The sequence below is a fragment of the Protopterus annectens genome, chromosome 5.part0, assembly GCF_019279795.1.
Source record: "Protopterus annectens isolate FY-2018-M chromosome 5.part0, PAN1.0, whole genome shotgun sequence".
NCBI classification, from domain to species: domain Eukaryota; kingdom Metazoa; phylum Chordata; order Ceratodontiformes; family Protopteridae; genus Protopterus; species Protopterus annectens.
In genome coordinates this window covers 1,014,798,841-1,014,826,432 of record NC_056735.1, presented here as the reverse complement: position 1 = coordinate 1,014,826,432, position 27,592 = coordinate 1,014,798,841, and positions in this window count along the sequence as shown.

Genomic DNA, 27,592 nt, shown 5'->3' with positions numbered 1-27,592 from the left:
TTATACTTACAGACAGATGGATAGATAGATAGATAGATAGATAGATAGATAGATAGATAGATAGATAGATAGATAGATAGATAGATAGATGGTATTTCTTCTCTAGAGCACATGCATTTTAGATTTCTTCAAACTGTCCATTTTGCTTCCTGCATATGAAGGGTGCTCCTTTGTCTCTTACATTTGCTCTCATTTACCTATCCACATTCCTCAAAGTCAAGGGTAAACAAGGGTAAGGTTATGGTTTCCTGTATGCATCTTTTGCTCGGAATTTGTAATCTTTAGAAAAAAATTATTTGCGATCCTTGATTTTGATAGGCTTGGTGTTTACCCATTCCCTCAACATGCAGTGAACTTAACAGTTGAATAAAACTGGCAGCTAGGTGGCTCTCTACCTTCAATAAAGTTGTTGTTGTGTCTTTCGGCTTTTCCTGGTTAGGGGTCACCACAGTGGAACTCCGGTCCACTAATGATTGGTAGTTGATTTTTACGTGCTGAGTTACCAGCCCTGACACACAACCTTCAATGAAGGTACACCCATTCATGCATGTCTCCACGCAGAAAATGCTCTAGCTGAGAATCAAACCGGAAAGCGTCTTACTCTGAGGCGACAACGCTACCACAGCACCACCACCGCATTCTACCTTCAATAAAGTCAGCAAACAAACACTGTAGGACTCACCACGAAACAAATAGGGCCATTAAATCAAAAATCATGAACCATCTTCCAAACCAAAACGATTTATTAGAAATAAAATGCAGGATAAGCGCTTTCGCATACTGCAGCGTACGCTTCTTCAGATCAATTTTAAAATGAGATCTCTCAGTTTAAATACAACTATAGTTAAAACTAATTAATCAATTAAGCAAATGCTCAATCTATCTTAATACTAGTTTAAAGGCATATACAAACAATAGAGCAATACATAAATACAAAGGAAGTAAATACTCTAGTCAGGTCCATGGTTTATATAGGATGGATGATTAAGTGCATAATTAATATTTATAAATATTAATATTTATGTATTTATATTGTTTATTAATTATGTTATGCATTTTAATAAATAGAATGTATATGTTTTAGACCACTAATGCTCTATTAAAGTTCAACCTATCAGGCTTTATTTTAATATATATTTTATTAAGTATTTGGATGTGTTTTACATATTAAATGCAGGTGTTCATTGATTTTAAATGTAACTTTGTTAGGAAGAATAAATGTCTAATGGCTTTTCTGAGACAATAATTTCATGGGTATATATATACTACCGACAAGCTTTATATTTATTACATATCCTACTATATGTATATTTTCTATAAGTATTAATTAGTAGTAGCGTATTAAGTAGGTAATATAAGTTATTTTTAAGCAGACTTTAAGTAGACTGTGCTTTATGTAATATAGATGAGCTGTACTTATAGGCTAGTATGCCTTTGTATTTATGTATTGCTCTATTGTTTGTATATGCCTTTAAACTAGTATTAAGATAGATTGAGTGTTTGCTTAATTGATTAATTAGTTTTAACTATAGTTGTATTTAAACTGAGAGATCTCATTTTAAAATTGATCTGAAGAAGCGTACGCTGCAGTACGCGAAAACGCTTATCCTGCATTTTATTTCTAATAAATCGTTTTGGTTTCGAAGATGGTTCATGATTTTTGATTTAATGGTCCTATTTGTTTCGTGGTGAGTCCTACAGTGTTTGTTTGCTGACATTATCGCCTTATTCACGTGGGGACTCTTTGTGTGCTGTGGTATTTGTTTTGCACCTTCAATAAAGTACTTCATCTATATCTTCAGTGCTTGCTACTTTGATTTCATTTTTGTTAATGATATTCCTTGAAGAGTTTTATGGAAATGTGGTGTTTTATGCATCCCCTTTCATGCAGCTGAAGTACATACATCAATGAAGTATGTGTACACACACTCTTGATTGAAAAATACATGCACACCAATAATGGATAAGTGCATGTATAATGAGGCTGGAGAAGCACATGGTCTCCAATAATGGACATGTGCATATGCACCTAGGATGGATATGTACATGTACACTGAGAAAGGATTTTTGCAAGTACACTAAGGATAGATCACTTTATGTACACCTAAGAAGTATAAATGCATGTACACTTAGGATGGGTAAGTGTATGTACACCAAAGTTCAGGCACAATATGGATGGATTTGTGCATTGTTACTAATGATGGGTATGTGCATGTATACCAAGAAAAGATTTCTGCACATACAACAAGAACAGATAAGTACATGTTCACCTAGGATGGATATGTATATGTACACCAAGGAGTATTAGGAGCATTGTAATAGTTCTACTACATAGAAAAGGACAGATAAGTGCTTTCATTTCTTGATCTGATTTTAAATTCATTTTAACAGTCTGTATCTGCTTTAGCTAAGGTTTTTAAGCCTGTAATAGTGATTCCAGTACATAGCTGCACTGCATTTCTGCTGTTTATTTGGTCTGTTGTTACTGAGCCCTGGTTTCATTAATGTACTCTGGGTGTATGTCAGTCCAGTTAAGGACTTGTCTCTGCATTTGGGACAGTTCCAGGCAAGTCAGCTCAGAGCTATGGGTCTGAAAATTCCAAAGTTGCTGTTTGATTTGTTTATTTTCTAATTACTCTTTCATTGTATTAGTTCTACTAAGAGAAAGACATATGTTTATTCATTTTTTTGATCTGATTTTAAATTCATTGTAACAGTCTGCATCTGCTTTAACTAAGGTCTTTAAACCTGTAATAGTGATTCCAGTCCATAGTTACATTGCATTGTTGCTGTTGTCTAACTGTTATTAAGTCATGTTTTCTTTCTTGTGTACTGAGTGTGTGCCAGGTTAGTTCACAACTTGTGTTTATACTGGGGCAGTTCCAGGCCAGTCAGATCAAAGTTAAGTGTCTTATTCTTTTCCCTTTCTCCAACTCGGCTGTGGTTGTGTTTTAAACCCATTGTATCTATTTTTGCCTGCACCATATAATAATTTGACAACAAAATTCCCTCCCTCTCTCTCACATTTATTGGCTGTTGACAATAAGCACAGATGTATCTGTGAAGATAGGTGAAGGCTGCCAGCCTAGCCAGGTAGAATTTTATAGATAATTCTGTCATTAGTAAATATTAATATAAGCCACAGGCTTGTTCTCTTAAATGGGAAAAATGGTGTTAAATGTGGAACTGCAAACATATAACAACAGTGCACTCTGCTGTCTGAAAACTGATAAGTCCAGTATTGTGTAATTATTTGATGTCAAAACTCAGAACAGAGATGTCTAAATTAAGACATTCTTCCTATTGTTTTGTGGCCAGAGTTAACAGCTTGAATTTACATGTATGATTTATTTTATTGCTCTGTCTTCCTGACCAGCTACAAGATCAAAAGGGCTGTTAACCTTTGAGCTTCTGTTAGCCTGGTAAAACAGACAATTGTTAAGAATGATGTAATATGAAGCAGCACTGTGTTATCAATTTAAAGACAGAGAATCAGAGGGCATTTTGCATTTGTCTTGAGAACATCCAGCTCACCAGTATCTGCCTGTGTTCTGTATGTAAGTAGGATCTTAGACTGCAGTGTCTCTTTTAGAAATAGCTAAGAAATAGGAAGATTAGACAGTTGTTTTCTGTATTTATGTCAGAACTATTCTACTGTATTATTTTATGCATTTCCCTGTGTCTGAACTCTTGACTAGCACTGTGTAGTAAGTATTGTCTTGGCTTTTATTAGTTATTATTAAATATTTTTAAACCTTTCAACTGTGGCTGTCTTGTGTAGAGATCATTTAAGCTCTAGCGTACATTGCATGTATATAGTGATACTGTCCAAGTCACTCCAAATTAGCCTTGATTGTTCAGTTGCACTTACCATTTGGATAATAATATTGCACAGTCGAATTGGACACCCTTTGATATGGGCATTTTTAGTAGCTGATAAATATCAGCGGGTGGTGGCAGTGATTTCTACCTTATAGTCTGAGTAAAAGGGGGACAGCTGGAGAACTTGTGTCAGCCTTCCCCATGAGTGTCTGTGTGGTTGTATATAACTGTTATCTCAAAGGGTGTGTGTGTCAGCTACTTGGGCAGGGACACAAAGCACTGGTTGGACAGAGAGGGTGCTGGAGGTTTTAGCTTGCCCACTAGGCTGAGATCTGGACCCTATAGCTGGGCCAATGGGGAGTCTTATTGGGGATATGGAGACAAAGGGAAAAAACAGCCACGACTGACTGTGATCTCTGTGTGCTCTTAAGGGAAATTGTACTTTACTGTGTGTGTATTTGTTATCCTTCACAATGTGGGCACCCCTCACTGGTGTTAGTGGTGAGGATTGAGGCTCCTTGATTGCTGGACCAGGACACGGGCGTCACAGTATCATTTTGCAAAGTCTCTGACCTTAAACTACTCAGCAGGCTAAAAGACCTTTCATAAAATTACTTAATATTAAGTGTACTGATATTGCTTCCACTGATTTTAGTATAAAATTCATGAGTTGTTTTACTATAAATAGTTTGCTTGTTTTGCTGATGGCAGAAGAAGATGTCCAGGCTGGTTTTTGTGTAATGAAATTTAAATACTCAGTAGCAAGTCAAGCTGCACATTATTCTAAAGCCAAATTCTAAGCAGTTATGGTTATCCCTGTGTCCAAAGTAATTCTCTTCAGTATCATGGACCAGCATTTCCTCTCAGCTTCTGTAGCCAGCCTGACTGAGATGGTTTTCTTAAGTCAGTGTAAGAACTGTCTCATGTTGTCTGATAATTATTTATTACTCAAACAGAATAACACAGTATGCGAAAGATGTGTGTGTATAATATCATCAGAGACAAAAATCTTTCATGCAGTTAGGACAGCAAAATTGCCAGCAGTACACCACACATCACACCTCTCCAAGGCCATCACACCATATGCTGAGGTTCTAAGGATTAACTTGCCTAAAACTGAAAGACATCCCAAACACACCACAGGCACGAGGCACACTCAGTTTATTAAGCCTACTTCCTCATATAGCACAAGGAGTCCCAAAGTCACAAATGTTGAGGCAGTAAGGCAGGCATCGACCCAACCAAACATTCTTGTTAAAGGTGACTTCATTTTAAGACCTAGAGATGTGCCTGTAACCAGGCTGCGCAAGGAAAGAGTGACAGCTACTTGCTTGAGTGGTGACAGGATCTGTCACATCATACATGCACACAAGTTCTTGAACAAAAGCTACCAGTATGACTCTGTGGTAGTTCATGCTGGTATCAGTACCTGGAGTTGTACCTCCCTGTATTATATGAAGAGAGACATGATGAAGCTCTCATATGATGTGTCTTTGGCAGGTATGAGTCAAGCAATGAGCAGCATTCTACCTTTTCCAAGGATGATACCACAATATGAGCAAAAAATAATCAACTTCAACAATTGGCTTGGTTTTTGATGATATTCAAAGGGGGTCCACTATTTGTCAATCTGGGAGGATATGAATAACAATCCACATTGTTTCACCAGGGATAGTCTGCATCTGTCCTGTCTAGGGTTTCAAGTAAAGACATTGCCCTCCCCCATAGTGCCTTTTTTAGGCAGAGCAACCTGAAAAACCTAAAAACAGAATAAAACAAGCAATGGAAAACATGAAGGTGTTGCTGATCAATGCATTTAACCCAGACAAGAAACTCCACTCCACTCCATACAAACCCTTCTCAATCTGGAAGACATGTATGTCTGTGTAGTGACTGAGACATGGTTTAAAATAGCGGACAGTAGTCTGGCTGTGCAGGGTTATAACACCATCCATACACTGTGCAGGTGGGAAGAAAGGTGGAGGTGTATAAATCTACATCCAGAAGAGACTCATGTCAAATCTGGTAAAGCAGCATGCTGCACTAGAGCTTCTTCATGCCCACGCAACTATCCAAAAGGTCCTGTGCCATATATTAGATAGCTATAGAACCCGCTGTATGACAAAGGAAAGCTGAACACCTATCTACAGGAACTCAAATCACTGAGTATTAAACCAATACCGTTTAGATCACCTAGGAAAATGGTATTGGTTTAGATCACCTAGGAAAATGGTATTGGTATTAAACCAATACCATTTTCCTAGGTGATCTAAACGATCAATCTATACACTGATACATCTACACCACCACCAGTGCACAAGTATGAACATTCCTGGACTTTATCAAGACAAATGCCGTGGAACAATTAGAGTACCCAGTGGGGGAATACCATCTAATATTTTGTCCTTACTAATATGGGATTATCTTACACAATCCCGTGGATATCTTCATCACTTATTAGGTCTGACCCTAAAACAGACTCCTTCGAAATAAAACTGAAATGAGAGATCCCTTTAGAAATTTCATTAAGACAAGCAACCTACTCTTAACTTATATGTTGGCAAGGTTCAAATCCACACCAAACCCAGTTAACGCCACTGAACATGCAGACTTATATACCACCACACCATTCCAGCATGTAAACAGCTGCATAGATGCAGCTGTATCGCAAAGGAATAAGTGCAAGTCAAACCCAGAAACCAACCCACATATTGGAACTATGATACCAACAAAAATTATAATGAAAGGAAAGTAATTTTGACATTTTGACCAAAAGTATGTAGAGTAATTCCCAGAATGTTAGAGGCCTTGCCATGGAAATAGACAAGCAACTCAGAAGCTTAATGAAATCCATCAGTCAAGTTTGAGGCTAAAAATGCTGCATCAATATACACTGACAATATCCCTTGATACAGCTTAAGTAGCTTGAAGCATGGTTTAGCCACACCCCTAACAACACTGTTCAGTCTCTGACTCCATGCAGGTTTTGTACCAAGCAAATAGAAAACAGATACAGCCATTTTCCTGCATAAGAGAGGACCTTCCACAGACCCAAGCAATTATAGACCATAAGTCTGACCAACATCATATGCAAAGCTATAAAAACTTATCACTGACTTAATCAATCAAGCCATAGGGAACTTTCAAACACTGGACCAGTCTTGAATTTGGATTGCTAAGGACAGGTCATGCTTGCTCAACCTGGTGGATGTTTTTGAAAAGGTCACCAAAACAATGAATGAAGGCAAAATGACACCCACTGCATACCTTACCTGGCCAAAGTCTTTGGTATAATTCAACACTCTGGCATACTAGAAAAGCTATATTGAGTGGGAATTAACCTCTGTGTCACTACTGGGTTGCTGGGTGGCTTACAGATATCACACAGATTATCAAATTAGGGAAGTTGCCTCCACAATGAGGTACATTGTACTCCAGTGAAGTCTCCCAGGGTACTGAGTTGGGGTTTATCCTGTCTGGCATCTACTTTTCTGAAGTAAAAGCCAATACCAAAGGGATCTAGCTGACTAAGTTTGCAGATGACTGCATGATAGGAGTTGCCACTGAATCCCTAAATGACATGGCCATCCTGCAGGATGATTTGTCTCAAATAAATAATTTGTGCCAAAATCATGGACTGAAACTAAATGCAAAAAACTGGGTTATTGTATCATTTGAGAAGTCATATACCATCAGGAAGTATCACATTGATAATGCACCCCAAAGAGTTGACCTAGTTGTTTGGGATTTGGAAACCTATGTGGACAGTGAACTAACTTTTGACCAACATGTGTCTGTTGCTGTAAGAATGTCCTTCTATATTGCACAACTTATAAACAAAGGGACTGTGTCTAGATCTAGGGATGTTATTGTCCTCTTTTGCTTAGCCCACATTAGGCTAATCCCTTTGTCATGTATCTTTTCAGACACATGCAACAACTGGAGCACCCACAAAAATACCTACTAAAAGGATGCAAGGCCTAAACAGCATGTCCTATATGGACTGACTCAAAGCCATGTTACTATATTCAGCATCCTACAGATTGCTAAGAGGTGAGTTGTGTCTAGCATACAAAGTATTCTCCGACCCATTACTGATGGATTTATTGCACATCAGTAAGTCAAACAACATCAGAAATAGTCGGTCAACAGATCTAAACCTCTTCTGCAGCATTAATAGAATGGTTTGTAGTGACAGGTATATCTTGCAAAAGATATCACTGATGTGGAATAGACTCCCCATCCACATAAAGCAAAGTTCATCCCTGTCAATTTTAAAGTTCAACTTAGATCTATGGACAGGAAACAGAAAATGTACCCCAGGGCTGCCTCCTGTAATACTAATGGGTAGAGACAGTACCTAAATGTTTTATCCTATGCATGGGTCCTATGGTACGATCCCAGTTATTCTCATTAGGGATAATATATAATTATCAACCATGGGATGAGTAAGGCCACTCTATAACCAAATGGTTATTCTGAGCAATTAAAAGGGAAATTGGCTTGGTGTAAAATGGCCTGCAAGGGCAGCTAGCCTAGTACATACCTACATATTAACCTATGAACTTATGAGGAATATGTGCATCTTGCCATGGGTATGGTTTCATATAGGATGTTATCGTGGTTTTAAATATTCAATTAAGTAGCAGAGGAAAGGCCATTTATGTCATGTGACTGAATATTTCATAATCTAATGGGATGGTGGGAACAATGTATGAATTTATGTAGACTGTTAGTCACAGTCAATGAATAAATGCTTTCCCAGATTAACAAAACAATGTATAGAAGAAGAGCCCATCATATCAGCTGGCTTATAATACTCCATTCTGATGTCCTTTTGATATGATAGGCTTACAGATAAAGTTTACCATTTTTTTATACAGTTGCTGCACTTTAAAACAGGACACAAATCTTGTTTATCTTCGTATCTGATTTATTTTATATATTTATTGATTTCTAATTTGTTTACTTGGGTAGAGCACTGATCACAAGTGATCAATTCCATCTTCAGCCTGGGAAAGCAAAGAAGGCCGATATTGAATTTAAAAAGCGATAACAACAGAATAACAAAAATACACATCTGTAAATACCAGTATCAGTTAACACAAATATAAAGGGAATATACAATTGTAACATGGATTATTTACAATAAAACAAGACAAATCTCATTTAGAATATAAGGCATCTGTGTGATAATCTGAGCTGTGTGTCGTATAAATGGCAGTAATAAGATACTTGAGTGGAGTGAAGGATGTTAAACAGAGTGTGTGAATAGTTTGTGAATAGCTGTAAGGAGAAATCATACTAAGCAAACGATCATGTAATTCAGTAGTGTAGATTTGTGCATAAGGACATGCTATATGAGGGACAGCATGAACATTACTGTTAGGAGGACAGAAATATGTCACTCCAGTTAAGTGATATAGTTCAACGATAGTCAGTGATATCTGACTGATGAAAGGACTGATGAAAATACTGATGAAAGGAGGTGGGCCTTTAGTTGAGTCCTAAATTTAAGGTAGGGTCAGGTGTTTTTTATTTCTCAGGGAATGTAATTACAGAATGTTGCACCAAGTACAGAGAAGCTATGATATGTAAGATATGTAACATCATCATCATCTTTCAGCTTTTCCCATTAGGGGTTGCCACAGTGGATCATCTCTTTCCATTTCTTCCTATCCTCTGCATCTTGCTCTGTCGCACCAACTGCCTGCATGTCCTCTCTCATCACGTCCATAAACCTTATCTTAGGCCTTCCTCTTTTCCTCTTACCTGGCAGCTCCATCCTTAGCATCTTTTTTCCCAATATACCCATCATCCCTCCTCAGCACATGTCCAAACCAACACAATCTCGTCTCTCTCTTGCTTTGTCTCCAAGCTGTCCAACATGAGCTGACCCTCTAATATACTGATTCCTAATCCTATCCATCCTAGTCACACAGAGTGCAAATCTTAACATCTTTAACTCTACCACATCCAGCTCTGACTCCTGCCTTTTTGTCAATGCCACTGTCTCCAACCCATATAACATAGCTGGTCTCACTACCCTCTTGTAGACCTTCCCTTTCACTCTTACTGGTACCCGTCTGTCACAAATCACTCCTGACACTCTTCTTCACCCATTCCACCCTGCCTGTACTCTCTTCCTCACCTCTCTTCCATATTCACCATTACTCTGAACTGTTGATCCCAAGTACTTAAACTCATAAACCCTTACCAACTCTACTCCCTGCATCTTCACCATTCCTCTACCCTCCCTCTCATTTACACACATATATTCTGTCTTAGCCATGTTGACCTTTGTAACATGGAATTTAAAATTTTGATGGGAATTACAGAGTAGTTGTGGATCCTGAGGCTGTTAGAAGAAGATTTTCTGATTAGTTTAGCTGAAAGAGGAGAGAAGAGTTCATTGACTAAGAGCTTGAATAGCTGGGATTCTAGGGAAGATCATAGATATAGAGTTATAGATATTCCAAGGCAAATGCATTTCATGACCATTCCTGCCTAAAACAACATCTCCTTTCTCCACTAGGGCAGTACCAGTCAATCCTGGTAAAAAAATGTGGTTACTTATCCAGTCATCTAGTTTATGTTTAAAAGAAAGTAGTTAGTGAGTTGTACTACTTAATATGAATACATAGTTTATTCCAGGGCTATAAATCTACCCCCTATTGTCTTTTATTTATCTGTTGCTTAAGATTTAGGTCCCTGTTTTTTTGTATTGTTGGAGGTATTGGACTTGCAGAGAAATAGAATGTACAGGAAAATTGGGCCACTAAAGATTTGGTAAACAGGGCAGAGATCTCTCCTCAAAGTCTATAAGACACCGAATAAAGGAAAAGAGCTTCAAGCCTTTCTTGGTAGATGAAGGACTTCTGGTCTGTGATCATTTTTGTCTAGGGACCTTTGCTGCCATTCTAATTTGCTTAACCTTTTGTTGAATCAGGAGTCATTTTGTTTTTCTCACTATATGGATTGCTGACTCTGCAGAGCAGCATAAAGGTGGTTCTATACTCCTGAGTGTGTTGTTCTATGAATGAGATGTTAAAATAAGGTCCTATCTGTTTGAGTTGGTAGTAGCTCAGGTGGATATAAAAGATCTTGTTGTACATATAAAAAAGAGTAGGAGGTTTTATTTATTTATGCAGTACACAATAAAATTTCTTGTACATAAAATAAATTGTCATTACAAATACAAGATTAAACAACAAACAATTAAAAACACATTTTAAAAATTCTTTACCCACCCCATCCCTTGTTCTTTAACCATTTCCTAATCTTATAAATTCCAATTTGTCCATACCACATTTGCTTATGTTCCCGACTACCAATAACACCTCAACAAATAATTTATCAGTGAAATCTACATTCATCTTTGTGTACCCTTATACATCTCATGAATTGTGTCATTGTCTCTTCTTGCTGATATAAATTACAAACTTGGTAACTTATTTGTTTATACTTCATATCACTCTTAATTAGGAGCTTCCTAAGCATAAGCCACCACAAAATGTACATTTCAGTACAGCTGAAAATAATCTTTCTACTTTCCTTAAATGCAATTATAGTTCTTTCTTTCTTATTCTACATCTTCACATAAAAAGTTTCCATTAGTCTTTCACACAAATTGTTTTTGTAACCAATGCACTTTTCCCATTCTATATTCATTTCTTTATAATGTCAAAATATTTTTTCTTATCATTTTGAAAATCATTTTTCTTTTTTATTTCTCACATCCCAAACTTCTCTATGTTTTTCCACATGATCTCACCAATGTAGATGTTTTTCACAATTTATTTTCTTTAGTATCCAAAACAAATGCAAGTCTCTAAACACACTATTGGTTTAATGACACCCAAACACCACCTTACTCTTTTTAGTAAACCACACCTCTTTTTAATGGATTGAGTCATAAATCCCATATAAAAGAAAACATTCTCTAACAGTTATTTTTCTAAAGCAGCAGGAAATATAAACACTGTTCTGAAATATCCTACGTTGGCTAAAATATAACCTTGAATCAAATAAACTTTCTTAAATGACAATTTAAATGTTTTTATATAGTAGTGATATTTTTAATGTTGTCTAAAATATCCTTCAATTGACTTAATTGTAAATGCATTGTTCCAAATGTTATGCCTAAACATTAATCTATGTACTGTAGCAAGTACCTCCTATCTTAACTACACCCCAAAACCTTTACATTTATTCCTATTCTTATTTATTTTTACCCCCACTTTTCTAAACATATTCTTTAATCTGTCTTCATCCATTCCTTCAACAATCAGATCATTGGCATAAGCCATATATGTAGGAATTTTAAACGTATTCTGTATCATTTTTCTGTCCTAAAACATTTTCTTTAATGTCTATTAAAACAGCATTCATGAGCAAGGCAAACAAAGTCTCTTCTTAAATAGCAACCCTGTATAACATCTCAAAAAATTCTAATTTTATTAGTAAAGTATCATTAATACTTAACATAAAACCATAAATGGATTTGATCAATTTATTTATTTATTTTTTATGAAAGTGATATGGCAAATCACTTTCTATCAGTTTATCATGCTTAGTATTTTCATATGCTTTATGTATATCACAGGCACGTATTTGTCAATCATTGTTCCACCTTAACATACTATTAACAATGTCTTTAATAACAACCATCATTTTTGTTTCTTTTCTCTCTATACCATAAATGCTATCATCTGTCAAAGTCTATAGGATATTATTTCCTTTTTTCTAAAATTGTCATAAATAATTTATAAGAATAACAAAACTGAAACCAGCCAGGTGGTAACCGAGTGATAAAACCTCCGTTGCTCAGATGGATAAACAAATGCAGTAAAAAGAACGATGGGCAACGGATGGAACCAGGCAGTAACCAAAGTCCAAGGTCCACAATTGACATGCTGAAAATTACACAGATAAAAATCACTGGAAGAACACCAAACAGATGACAGCCATATACAAACATAAAACTCCTTTATTGTAGTTGACTAGGTAAGCGCTTTCACTGTTACAGCTTCATCAGACCAGATAACAACTACAAAAACACAGCCTATTTAAATACATTCATAACAGGTACAGCCAATAAAAATCAAGCAATTAAATACGCAATTAACTATCAAAAACATGATAGAAAACATTGCACAGGTGAAAATATGTATATATAGACAAAACTAAGCTCTGGAATATATTCTCACTTTACAGGGGACCTTCATGAAAGATATATAAAAAATCTATGTACACACACACACTACAAATATATATATATATATATATATATATATATATATATATATATATATATATAAAAGACATATACATAAGAAATATATAAAAAATATATATGTATACATATATATATATATATATATATATATATATATATATATGATGAATCCTTCACAAACATATATACTGCAAAAAACATATAAATATGCAAAAATAAACATATACACAAAATAAAACTAAATAAACCTACTTATTCTATCATTACTTAAACAACCTCCTTTTCTTCAGAATGGGCTTAATGGAGGATTAATTGTAAGAATTTGAAGAGATTGTTATGTTATGACAAGAATCCGAGTTTTATGTCTCCTTTTGGTTTTACTCAACCTTGTGGCAGTTGTAGTTTTTGTATGTTTATCAATACATCTGTTATGTTTATGCATCCTGATTTACATAAGGAGTTTATGTTTCATGTTTCTGCAGATTGTAGAACTGTACATGTGATTTATTTAGCTGAATGTTCCCTATGTCACACGTTTTACCTTGGTAAAACCAATAGAACTTTTCGTGACAGAATGAGGGAACATCTGTATCACATTAGGAAAGGTTCCCTACATAATGCATTGTCCAAACATGTAGTTTGGTACGTCTCATACTTTTTGTTTTAGGGATATTGAGACGACTTATTTGAGTACCAGGGGAGGTGATGTATATACACATACAGAATATAGGGAGGACCGATGGATCATTTTGCTCCGTGCACATCGGGGTAAGGAGCTGAATGAAAGGGCCACCATTAAGCCCATTGTGAAGAAAAGGAGGTTGTTTAAGTAATGATAGAATAAGTGGGTTTATTTAAGTTTTATTTTGTGTATATGTTTATTTATTTTTGCATATTTATATGTTTTTTGCAGTATATATGTTTGTGAAGGATTCATCATATATATATATATATATATATATATATATATATATATATATATATATATATTTCTAGTGTGTGTACATAGATTTTTTTATATATCTTTCATGAAGGTCCCCCTGTAAAGTGAGAATATATTCCAGAGCTTAGTTTTGTCTATATATACATATTTTCACCTGTGCGATGTTTTCTATCATGTTTTTGACAGTTAATTGTGTATTTAATTGCTTGATTTTTATTGGCTGTACCTATTATGAATGTATTTAAATAGGCTGTGTTTTTGTAGTTGTTATCTGGTCTGATGAAGCTGAAACAGTGAAAGCGCTTACCTTGTCAACTACATTAAAGGAGTTTTATGTTTTTATACTGCTGTCATCTGTTTGGTGTTCTTCCAGTGATTTTTTATCAGTGGAATTTTCAGAGTGTAAATTGTGGACCTTGGACTTTGGTCACTGCCTGGTTCCATCCGTTGCCCATCGTTCTTTTTAATAAATAATTTATAGTCCATATTATTTATTGTTAATGGTCATTAGTTTCTGATATACTTTCTGAAATTTTGATATAAATAAACTTCATCACACCTTCATCTATTTATCTCATTAACTCCATGATCTAACAATGGTTTCATTTTTTAACTACTATATTCATTTATTCATCAATTGATTCTTTATAAAAAATCATGCCTTAGTAATCCATATTGTTCTGGCATACTTATATTTTTAATTCCTTTTAATACAGCCTTCGTTTTATGCACCGTTATTTTTAACAATATTCTGCCACATTTTATCTATGATTTAACATTCCCAATGTGAAATGATTCTATTTTTGAAGCCCCATAAAACTTAGAGACATACCTTTCAATCCTAACTAATATGTTATCCATACCAAATACTACAATACCATCTTTTAAAATTATAGTGCTTTTCTTCTCTTTATAATTTTTCAAATTCTTCTTTAAAATGGTCTACTTCTTTAATTTACCTTGTAACAAATATCCTTGGCTGCAGTCTATAACAGCAAGCAAATACTCTAGTTTTACTTTTTCAGCCTATTGGCAGCTATGCATGACAGTACGGAATTAGCCTTTACATGTTGTTTAGTAATCTTGAGGTTGGTATATATAATTAGCATGGAGTGTGGGGGGTGTCGGGTCTTAGCCCACAATTTTTTTTTTTAGTTCAATCCTTTTAGATTTCCTCTAACGACATCTTTGCTATTCTTTTTTAGGTTGCTGTTTGACATGTACACTTTTTCAGATTAGAATCCTTTGTTTATATATTAATATGCTTATTTTATACATATTTTCTTTCTGAATTTGACTTTTGTAAAAAAAAAAAAACAAAATCCTTTTCTTAACTTCTTAGACTCTCCTCTTTCTTTAATGTTGTTGTGTCTTTTAGCTTTTCCCAGTTAGGGGCCACCACAGCAGAACTCCAGTCCGCTAATGATTGGCAGTAGATTTTTATGTGCTGAGTTGCCAGCTCTGATGCACAACCTTCAATGAAGGTATGACAATTCACGCATGTCTCCATGCAGAAGACACTCTAGCTGAGAATCGAACCGGACAGCGTCTTACTGTGAGGCGACAAAGCTACCGCAGCACCACCACCACAGTTCTCCTCTTTCTTTAATAATATCCTGTCATTTTTCTCTTTTTAATTAAAAAAATCTCTTTCCAATCTAATATGTTCTTCTTATGCTTTACTTTGAATAACATTAATTATTTCTCAGTATTATCATAAAAATGAGACATCGTGAAAGCATCCTGCCAAAGCTGATTTATCTTCTTTTTAAAATCCAATTCTTTTACCATACCACTAAAGTTTTTAATGCCTTGTTTTTTTATATAAGTTTTCACATTAGTAATTTCTGTTTTAACTACACAGTGATTAGAAAATCACATTCCTCTAACCCTTTTGATATAATAACTTAATATATTTCTGTTCTAACACTTCCTTTTGTATGAATATATTTCCTATTTACTCCCAGTTTCAACTGCATCCTATCAATCATTTGGCTACACAGCTGAACATCCTGCCTTATTTTACCTGTAGCTTTTCATAAATTATAATGAAAGTCTCTTACCATAACTATATTCATATGTAGAATAACAAATGTCTTAATTTCTTCAAACAAAAATTCCTTTTCTTAATTGAAGTATATACATAAATACCATTTTTTTCTTCACACTGAAATATCACATCTTACATCACACACTTTCCATCTACCAGGCTGAATTATAATCATGTCTGGAGTTTGTATTTCTTTATTCTCAACCATTATTGCCTTACTAGAACCAAAGCCCTCAGCAAAGCTTCATCTTATTTAATTTTCCCATACAGTCTCTGATTGCTTCTTTTGTTCTCAACTTAAAATATGAACATTTCCTGGACATAAAGAAACAGCTTTTTGCTATTGGCTCCATAAGAAAGAACTTAACCTTTTTCTCCTGGAGGCTTTGCCCTTGTCAACCCCCCACTTGAACTAGTCTCCTCTCTTCTCATCTTATCTGCTTTTCTCTATCAATTCTTTTTCCTCCTTGTACTTGCTCTAACAAACTGTATTCATACTGTACTCAGTGTAATATTCTCTAAACCTTAGTAAACGATGAAAACACTGTGGAAAGGACAAACGCACCAGACAGCCGAGAAATATGAAAACTTTTATTCTAAGGTTAAACGTTAAACAATCCACCACATTTTTCGTCAACAACCTGCAAGACTTCTTCAGACAAATCACAATTGAATTAACGCACTTTTATATGCTGACAGAATTTAAATCACCCAATAAAATCCATTAAAAACAATCCTCATGAATATATATATATATAAAAACTCTCATCCAAACAAATAAAATACATTTGAAATACATCGCTGATTTGCAAATGCATATATTTTTATACAGTATTTTAGGTGCTAGAAGCAGTAAATAGTTTATTAAAAACTTTTTATATATTTTCTTAAAAACTTTTTATATGTATTCATGTATAAAGTTCATATTTTTAAAAAATATATATAAAATATATATTTATATATAAAAAGTTTTTAATAAACTATTTACTGCTTCTAGCACCTAAAATACTGTATAAAAATATATGCATTTGCAAATCAGCGATGTATTTCAAATGTATTTTATTTGTTTGGATGAGAGTTTTTATATATATATATATATTCATGAGGATTGTTTTTAATGGATTTTATTGGGTGATTTAAATTCTGTCAGCATATAAAAGTGCGTTAATTCAATTGTGATTTGTCTGATGAAGTCTTGCAGGTTGTTGACTTGTGGTGGATTGTTTAACGTTTAACCTTAGAATAAAAGTTTTCATATTTCTCGGCTGTCCGGTGCGTTTGTCCTTTTCACAGTGTTTTCATCGTTTACTAGTGTTTGTTACACTGTGCCTCGTATTCTAGTTTATTAGTCTTCAATGGAGGGTGAGAACAGTATTTCCCCGGTCCGTATGGACACTGCTACATCGGAGGGAAATCAGTTACCGGCACTTATTGGCCAGCTGAGCCAGCTTGTCGCTTTGTTGACTCCTTTGTGTTATTCACTTGTACGTCAAAGTGGAACTGTTTCTCTTCCTGGGAACCAGGATGCATTACTGCTTCATGGTGATAAGAGTGGTGATAGTGGAGACAGACATGGTTTAAATTGTAACTCTGGTGATGTTGTGAACACAGGACCCGGTGGTATTAACAATTATCCTAACATTCTTATCCAGGGGACCAATTCTCAAGCGGATAACAATGGACATGGGCATACTCGCAATTCGGCAGGAAAACAAGGTGAGTGTGTATTTAACCACACACCTTTAAATGAGTGGCTAAAACAAGAGGTTGAACTGAATGATGTTTCACCTTTTGAAAATGATAACTTTTGCACATATGCTGACAATGTACACAAACTGAATGATTTATTGTTTAAATTTAAAATACTGAATATAGACAATGTTTATTTGAAAGAATGCTTGAATGCTAAAATTGTACCAAAAGGCTTGCGTATTTATAAATTTCCTAACAACGTGAAGGAAGGTACAAAATTTAATGAGAAATTATTGAACATGTTTGATGGGTGGGGATTTGAGCTCTTGAGAGCTATTATTAAACATAATGAAGAAGAAATTGATTGTTTAATGAAGCAAATTGATATTGTCAATGGTAAAATAACTAGTGACCTTTTATTCACTGTGGAACAAGAAAAACAGAAATACTTGATTTTAAGAAACGATATAGACAAGAAATGTTATAAAATTGTAGAAAAGAAAAAAAGAAAAATAATGAGAGATACATTTGAATATGAACAAGGGATAGAATACCCAAAACCTAGAAGTAATTTTAACTATAAAAATGAGAGATATTTATATAATAACCAATATGGGCAGGATGATGCTGTTTATCACAATGAGAGACAGGGTGATTTACAACAAGATATTTTTGACTCTTCCGACTTTCCCCCCCTTCGAAGGTCAGAAAGAATCAAGAATCAGAAAGAAGGAAATTTTCAAAGGAATGGATGGAGGGATGGGGGGGGGAGGGGGGGCAGGAGATAATAAATCATAGATACCCAGATTTTTTTAATAAAGACAATGACAGTACCAACATTGATAATGATGACACTGTTAGAGACTTGGAAGATACAGATGATCAAGTTATTTGCACATGCAACAAATTTAAGAATTTCAATATATTTAACTATACTGAACTGGGCATTAATGACACTTTTTTTGAACTGTTTTCTAAAGGCCTCAATTTCATCCCAAGGACTAAATGTGAAATGAGTAGACTGATTATTGATGTTAAGATGTTCTTGAGGAAAATCAATTTAGAATTAATTTGTGGGGATTTCACTAGTGAAATGGACAACGCTAGTGAGTTAAAGAAAAAAAAGCACTTGGACTCCCCCTATGCACACTCAATTAAAAAATTTTGAGAATATTGTGGAGAATGAGTTAAGGCAAACTATTAGAAAAAACAGATTTACTCCTAACCTTACACTAGAAGAATCATTACTACTTAAAGAACTAAGAGAGAATTTGAATTTGAGAATAATGAAACCGGATAAAGGGGGTGGGGTGGTTCTCATGAATTCTATTATATACGAAGGCAAAATGCTCAATATATTACTAGAAGAATTAAAATATAGTAACATTTCCCTCAATGAAATCAATATTGGTTACAAAAGAATTTACACTACCTTATATGATTTGTTTTTGGAAGGATTTATTGAACATAGTTTGTTTGAATTTTTACATAACAATAAACCAAAAATCCCATCAATTTTCGGTATCCCCAAAGTGCATAAAAATGTGGTAGACCCCCCTTTACGTCCTATTGTAGCAGCAGAAGGATCAGTTATATCACCTTTAGCAAGATATATTGATATTAAATTGAAGAATCTTATGTTTAAGGGGAGGTCTTATCTGAAGGATTCTTGGGATTTTTTTAAAAAAGTGAAGAATATTAACACAAACAAAGATGTTATTCTGGTTATTATAGACGTAGTAGACTTGTTTGGTTCAATACCGCATGGAACAGGATTAGAGTGGTTTGAAGAAGCTATAAGATCTTTTCAAGAACTAAAAGATGATGAAATCTACACTTGTGTTAACCTGATGGAATTAGTTTTAAAACATAATTATTTATTCTTCCAAGGAGAATATTATCATCAATTAAGTGGGGTAGCTATGGGAGCAAGATGTGCTCCCATATTTGCCAATATGGTTTTAAATACATGGGAAGACAAATTTATTTATCACACTGTATACAGTGAATGCTGGAGTTTATACAAGCAGTTTCTGGATGACGTTATTATTTTCTGAAAGGATAGTACAGAAAAGCTAGATGAGTTTATTAAATATATTAATGGCACTACCTCTTTTTTAAAATTTACTCATGAAAGGAATACCCAGAGTATAAATTATTTGGATGTGATGATAGAAAAAGACGGTGATAAATTCAAGTCTAAGGTTTTTAGAAAAAAAACCTTTTCTAACTCATATCTACATTTCAAAAGTGGACACCTTTACATCAAAAGCGTAGTATTATAAAGGGTCAAATGGTAAGGATCTCTAGGATGACATCTAATGACCAAGATTTCATGGTAGAATTGGAATTTTTGGTGGATATGTTTTTGGACAGGGGCTATCCACTTGATTTATGTAATAAAATTAAAAAAGATATTATTCAAGGGAGAATTAATAGGTTCGCACCTATATTGAATTATAGTCTCCCCAGTATTGGTGACATGGATTTATCAGAGCCGAAAGATCTCAAAAAAGGAAAAATATATAGTCAAGCACTTATAACTGACTTTAGCGGAGATGCGGGGGTGATTCACCAAGTGGTTGAAAGAGAATGGAACAAGTTCCTCAATATTACTGATCTTAATTTAAATAAATCAAGAGATTCTTTTAACATTATTTTTAGAAAGGGACGTAATATAAAGGATTGGTTGACAGTTCAACATAGAGTGAGGAAGAAAAATACAAGAATAGGGGGCACTTATCCATGTGGTATGTGTATGTAATGTTCATCTATGTTCAATTCACACAACATCTATATTGAAGCAAGAGACAGAGAAGTTGTTGGTAAGGTACATAGTAACTGTAATTCTTTTGGAGTGGTATATATTGCGGTTTGCCAAATTTGTTCGGCTTTCTATATTGGAAAGACCGAAAGGAAAATAAGAAGAAGGATATACGAACACCGAAATGATATTAAAAACAAGAAAGAATTTAATGCATTATATAAACATCTCAACACTTGTCCCCTAGCAAAATATAAATTTTTTATTTTAGAAGAAATTCAGAAGGATGAGAGAGGAGGCCTGTGGGAGACACAGATCGAATACCGGGAATTATATTGGCAGATTGTTCTTGAAGCCAATAAATTCCCAGGTTTGAATGATTATATCTCACTTGCCCCAGTTGTGAAATTAAGGGCAGCTAAATTGTAACAAGACCAGTATTGTGTTTACATGTGCTCATATATATATTCATATCTATTCATATATTCAACATACTTATTTATTTTTATACTATTTTTATACTATATTTATATTTTAACTAGTTTCAATATTTATTTATATTTATATATTGTGTATATATTTATATGACAATATACTTATATTAATATTTATATTATATATTTAAGGTTTAGTATTTATTATTTATGTTATATTATAGAATTATACACATATATATTTATGGATCAATAGCCTTTTGGGTTTAATATTCAAACAAGAATATGTATTAGGGTATCTTCAGGTGATTCATATTCATTATGTTACATGTTTTGATTTTATGTCTGATTCATGTTTTCTGTTTTGGGGGAAAAAGGTATCAATTACCACTTTTGACCACTAGATGGGAGTATCACTCCACTGATGAATTGATTGTGTTTTAAACACTGTTTTTTAAAAATATGAACTTTATACATGAATACATATAAAAAGTTTTTAAGAAAATATATAAAAAGTTTTTAATAAACTATTTACTGCTTCTAGCACCTAAAATACTGTATAAAAATATATGCATTTGCAAATCAGCGATGTATTTCAAATGTATTTTATTTGTTTGGATGAGAGTTTTTATATATATATATATATATATATTCATGAGGATTGTTTTTAATGGATTTTATTGGGTGATTTAAATTCTGTCAGCATATAAAAGTGCGTTAATTCAATTGTGATTTGTCTGATGAAGTCTTGCAGGTTGTTGACGAAAAACGTGGTGGATTGTTTAACGTTTAACCTTAGAATAAAAGTTTTCATATTTCTCGGCTGTCCGGTGCGTTTGTCCTTTCCACAGTGTTTTCCTCATTTACTAGTGTTTGTTACACTGTGCCTCGTATTCTAGTTTATTCTCTAAACCTTTTGTTATTTGGCCTATGTCTCATGTTTTGGAAATTGTACTTGTTAACTGTTATTTTACATATGCATTGTACTGCTATGCACAAAATGTTTGAGTTGTACGAAGTTTCTGTGACCCTACTTTAATATTTTGTAAATATCATAATTGCTTGTATTATTTCTGGAGCTTTTCTCCTCTGGTCTCCACTGAAAAGGTGCCCCTGGCTCAGTTGGACTAACCTATTTAACAAATGTCAATAAATAAATAATAGTTTTAAAGTAACCATGTCCTTGTCTTTCCATTTCTTTCTGTCTCTGAAGTTTTATTTTGTATCTTAACTTTTATTTTACTAAACCCTTTTCCATTTCATTATTGTTTTAACCTTCATGCTCTTTTTCTTCAATCTGACTTGGATTATCAAATATGTTTCTCATATCAATACTTCATGTATTATTTTCCAGTCCATCAATTATTGTAACCTTTTCTTCCTCAATTAATTAACTTACATCCATTTCATCTGTACTTGCATTACTTAAAGTGTGGATCTTTATTATCGATGTCATTTAATTTCTCATTATTTCCCATTTCCTTTTCAACTTCAACATTTTCATCCCTTTTACATTCAAACTACATGGGGTCATCTCCCCCGCATTTTCTATTCTTCATCTTTCAATTTGTTATACCATGTGCCTACTCTCCACAATGTACACATCCTCTTATAGGATATTCACCAATGCATTCAAACCACATCAAAAACAAGTTTTTGAATGGTCCAAATAACTTAAAAAAAATCATCCTGCTTTACAAAATATTTGGAATATGTGAAATGTTGTCACCCTTGCAGTCCAAACATGCCTTCTCTTCCCAACCCCAATCCTATCTATCTATCTATCTATCTATACATATATGGATCAAGTTCACAAGCTCAAAGTTTCAAAAATTTGAACTGCAAATGGTCAAGACCATAAAACTGACGTTTTGAAACTTGGAAATTGCAATAATTTTTTTTTTTTTTTTATGTTTTGCAAGAGGTCAAACTCCCTTCACCCCACACCACCTGCTAAATAAATATACCAACTCCAATATAGCACTACAGTAAAGAAAATGGTAAATGTCCCATTCTGCGCAGTACAGCAATCTCCATTCAAAATGTTCAAAGTTTCAAAACTCCGACCTTATGGTCTTGACCATTTGCATTTTGAAGTATACACGTCATAACCATTTTTGCATCTAGTCTCTAGAAATGTCCTTAAATCAATGTTTGAAATTTCAGCAGTTCTAAATTGAATTCTTAGCTTTCACTTAAATGGTATATACTCCTTTAACAGCAATATTATTCTATGTTGAGCAAAAATATTTCTAATCAAATGAAGAAACAACCTTTTCTGCTAAACTGAAAATCAAATGTAATATCACAAAAAATGTTGCTTCCAAAATGTGTAAGTGCACTTATATGTTCTGCATGGAATCCTAATGAGATGATGACATTACTCCATACAACATATCTTTTTAATTCACCTTTCTCGATATTCAGCCATATTACAAGTTTACATTTCTCAGGTAAATGAAAAGTTTTCTGATTCACATTTATGGTACTTGCAGTCAGTACTGAAGCATAAGTTACTTTTTTCTGAACTCCTTGTTCCATATCTTTTCTCACAACACTTCCGATACTTCTCCACACAGACCCTCACTCTTCTTGATAATGTCACAAGCCATAACTACTTCCTGTCTGTCTGATAAAATATCCATCACCATGTCAGACCATGAAACAACAGATGAATCTTCCTGTCCCTCTTCTTCCATTAATTTTATCAAATCGTTATCTTCAAGGCCACCTTTCTAAAGTTCAGTCACTTCAAAATGCAGAACTCCACTACTTGCATTATTTATAATATCCCCCACATTGTCATTTTCCAAAACAGAATCTTTCTCAGCCTCAGGGACCTTGAAAGTGCTCTGCTTTTCTTTCGCCACCTCCATGTTCTCCATGATACTATGTTCTGGTCACAGACCTTCAGCACAGTCCTCCAGGAAGGGGTAGAGAATGTTCCATCATGCTGTAGCCAAATTTCTCCTTGTATTATAAATGCTATCTCTGGTTCCTCCTTAAAAGAGGCCACTAGCTTAGTGGGGTTATCCTGGTCAACAAAGTGTAAACAAAATAAATTAGTGCAATAGAAAACCATGTCAATAGCAATTAAGCTTATACAATGTGCCTATCTATACATTCATATATCATTTGAATTGCTTTTAGACATACCTTAAGCTGAAAGCAGTTTGGATGACTACATATTCCTATAAATGACAAGTTCTGGTGCCTAGGAGTAGATAAACTAAAAACTTTGACATCAGAGGTTTGTTGAGGTCTAGAGGAACATTGTGCTTAAACTTTTCCAAGGAAAATAATTATCTTTGACAGACATAGTGCAACACTAAATGAATAAAGTGTATTGGGCATATTCTGAAGCAAGTGTATGTAACAAACATTTGAAGTTGGATATAACTCCCTATCAAACATATAACCAAATTATGCACATTTCAATGCAAAAAGTATGTTGTATATTCATTTTATTTTGTTGATAATAACTTTCTCCTGGTCTTTCTCCTCAGAGCTGAAAATCCCCACCATGACAACATAAAAGACTGAACCAATAAATTTTCACAGCCTGACTTAATGCACAGACAACTCTGTTTCCATGTTAAATCTATCTCCATGCTAAATGCTTCATCATGCAGGTAGAACACCTTTTATTGAAAATGAACATGTGATGATGTATTACTGAAAATACAATGAAAGTAAGAAGTTCTACATAAATTGCTTTGCATACCGAGAATGCTTTGTAGGTGCATATAAATTGCTGCCCAATATCCACCATGACATCACTTTGTCTGCATTGTTAAACAGAAAAACTGCGTATACAGTTAAAGTAAAAATCAAATAACACAATATAATATTCACTTTTTGCAAAATCATTTGCAATTTTAATATGAGAGGCAACTTTCTGAATACCTTATGGTGTTTTTTGATATTTAATTTTAATTGCTGAAGATATAACTGCCGAAGCAATAGTTATTTGCTGTAGGAAGTTTGAAATAAAGTTGCTTTTTTCCCCACTTAACATAAGTCTCATCTTTCTTTTTTACCACATAGATAGTTTTTGTATGAGAAGCCATGCGCAAAATAGTTTGATAAAAGCTATGCAATACATCACATTTTTGCACATTTCATTCTCTCTCTCTCTCTCTGCCTTGTTAATTGATCTCTTACTTTTATTGTCTCAGAAATATCATTCAACAAAACTAGCATTACATTTATGACCCCATTCCCACAGATACTAGAAATTTACTCACTTTTCTCAGACACTCCCCCCTTAATCGCTTCCAAGATAGTATACAATATAAATTCTACAGGGGTATGTGTTTTCCCTTTGTAGCATACTTTTCTCCCGTCGTTGTTCATTTGTCACATTCTTTCCCTATAAGTATTTCTTTTCTATCTTACAGTTTTTCCCCTTCTCAAACTAATATATCTTAAATACTGACCTAAGAACTTACTTGCATTACTTTTTGCTGTCTTCTCTCAGATTATTCCAATAAAGTGGCATCTATTCTGTCTTATATTTTTTTAGGTTCCAGGTTGTCAAATCATTATTGCAAAATAAATTCAAACCTCAACAACTAATGCCTTCTGTATAATTTTCTTCTCCATTTAAAAAGTCCAGCATGCCAAAACATTCTGGTTTGTTTAAGACTGCAGGCTCTGATTAATTTTAATCTTCTCTTTTATTATGTAACTCCAGCTTCAGAGTTTTATAATTTCCTTAGTTATTCCTAGCTTGCACCATCTAACTCACATGTGCTAACATAAACCTAACCTAGCCCCTGCCCATAAACACAACCCTACAAATTGCCTTAAAAAAAAAAAAACTTTCCCTAACAGGATCACTACACTGGATACTTGGACACACTTCCCATATACAACACACATGATCAACACTACAGCTACCCCCTTAATTACCCTTTACTCTAATCCTACCCTGCAAATACTCATACAAACACTCCTAGTCTTGATATACACATCCACACATGGAACTTTATTGAATATACCCTACACACATCCAGCTATCAGCAATGTGATGCTTGCTAAGTAAAACTCCATGGTCTTCACTTGATTGAAAAATTAAACGAAAAGAATAAAACAGTGTTTTTTTTTTACAGGGGAGCCTAACAAAAAGAATAGGGGAAATTTCCAAATGCTCTGGCCAAATTTCCCCTAGTAGTATAAGTATCAGCTCATGTTTCCCTTAGAAAGAGGCCACAGCCTAATGGGACTAACCCAGCCCACAAATGATGAGATCAAGATATCAATAAAATATTACATAGCCCAAACTGCATGCTTCTGCAGTACCTGACTTGCATTTATTAGGGCTATTTGTCAATCTAGGTTGATGTAGGGAGTTGAAAACGTTTCAATCTTAGGAAGATTGCTTTCCGAGTCTTCAGAAAATAGCTTTGCATCATCCTGGTAGGCATCTGCATATCTGTTATATGGTATTAGAACTCCAGGGATACCGAAAGGCAAATCTCTCTGATGGAAGAGTCCATCTGGTGTGGAAAACACCATTTGTCTCAGCTTTTAGGGCTGGTAGAATTTGCCAATAGCCTTTGGTTAGGTCCAAACTGGGGATTCTAGTAGCTATGTCCATGCTTTCCATCAGTTTGTTCACTCTCAGCGTGCTTTTCTAAAGTTCTTTTTCAGTTTGTAATGAACTTTTTCTCAGCAGTGGGTAGTACCTTGAGTCCTTTTTACTCTGAAGCTATCATATTTTTTTGTATGTCCACTGATATTTTCCCTGAGCTCTTTCAATATATTGGTTTGCTACAGAAATTGACAGTTCTAAACCTGCAGTACATGCCTGAAAAAGATGTCTTCTTATTCCCATATTACTTTCACAATAGCTACCAAGCTTCAGTGATGTCTACCGCATAGCAGTAAACTGATCTGAGTACATTTGTGGCTTTGAGTTCTTTCCTTACAACAGCAGTTGGAACCAGTTTTTCCCTTCTGATTACGTTGCCTTTTGTGATGTATTTTTTTATTTAAGCACTCGTCTCACCTATCTGTTTGAGAGTGATATACAGATGTCCTTAGCTGTTTCACTTTACAAAATTAACAAAGTTCTGAAATTACTTTGGACATGTATGGATTGAATTTTGAAGGAATTTCTACTGCAGAAAAGAACAACATTAGTTCATTTATTATGTTTGAAGGAGTACTGCTCCAGAGAGTTTTATTGTATACTCAGTCATTACTGCAATATATTGATGACCTTTACTGGATCTGCTATGTTTATTGCTGTATATTCTAGATGAATTTCCCAAGTAGGTAAAGGAATCAAAAGGTCTTAAAACCTGAGATGGACATTGTCAGAAAAAAATGTCATTCAATATACTACAGCAATAAAGGCCAGCTAGAATTGTATTTTTTTTTACCCATTAGTAAATGCATATCCCATTTTTTTTACAAAGTTAATCCCAAGCACTCTAACTGGCTTTTGAACTTATAACCAGCTCACTAATGTGCTGAAAGTCTAGTTCAATGTGAATACACTACTTGTGTCACATGAAGTGGACAGAGTACGAGAGATATTTGGTTATCCTGAAATACCAGAACAGCTGTATAGCCATATGTTTCGTAGATAAGATTACATATTTTTTGAAGGTAGAAATGTTGCTTAGTTGTTTAACTGAAG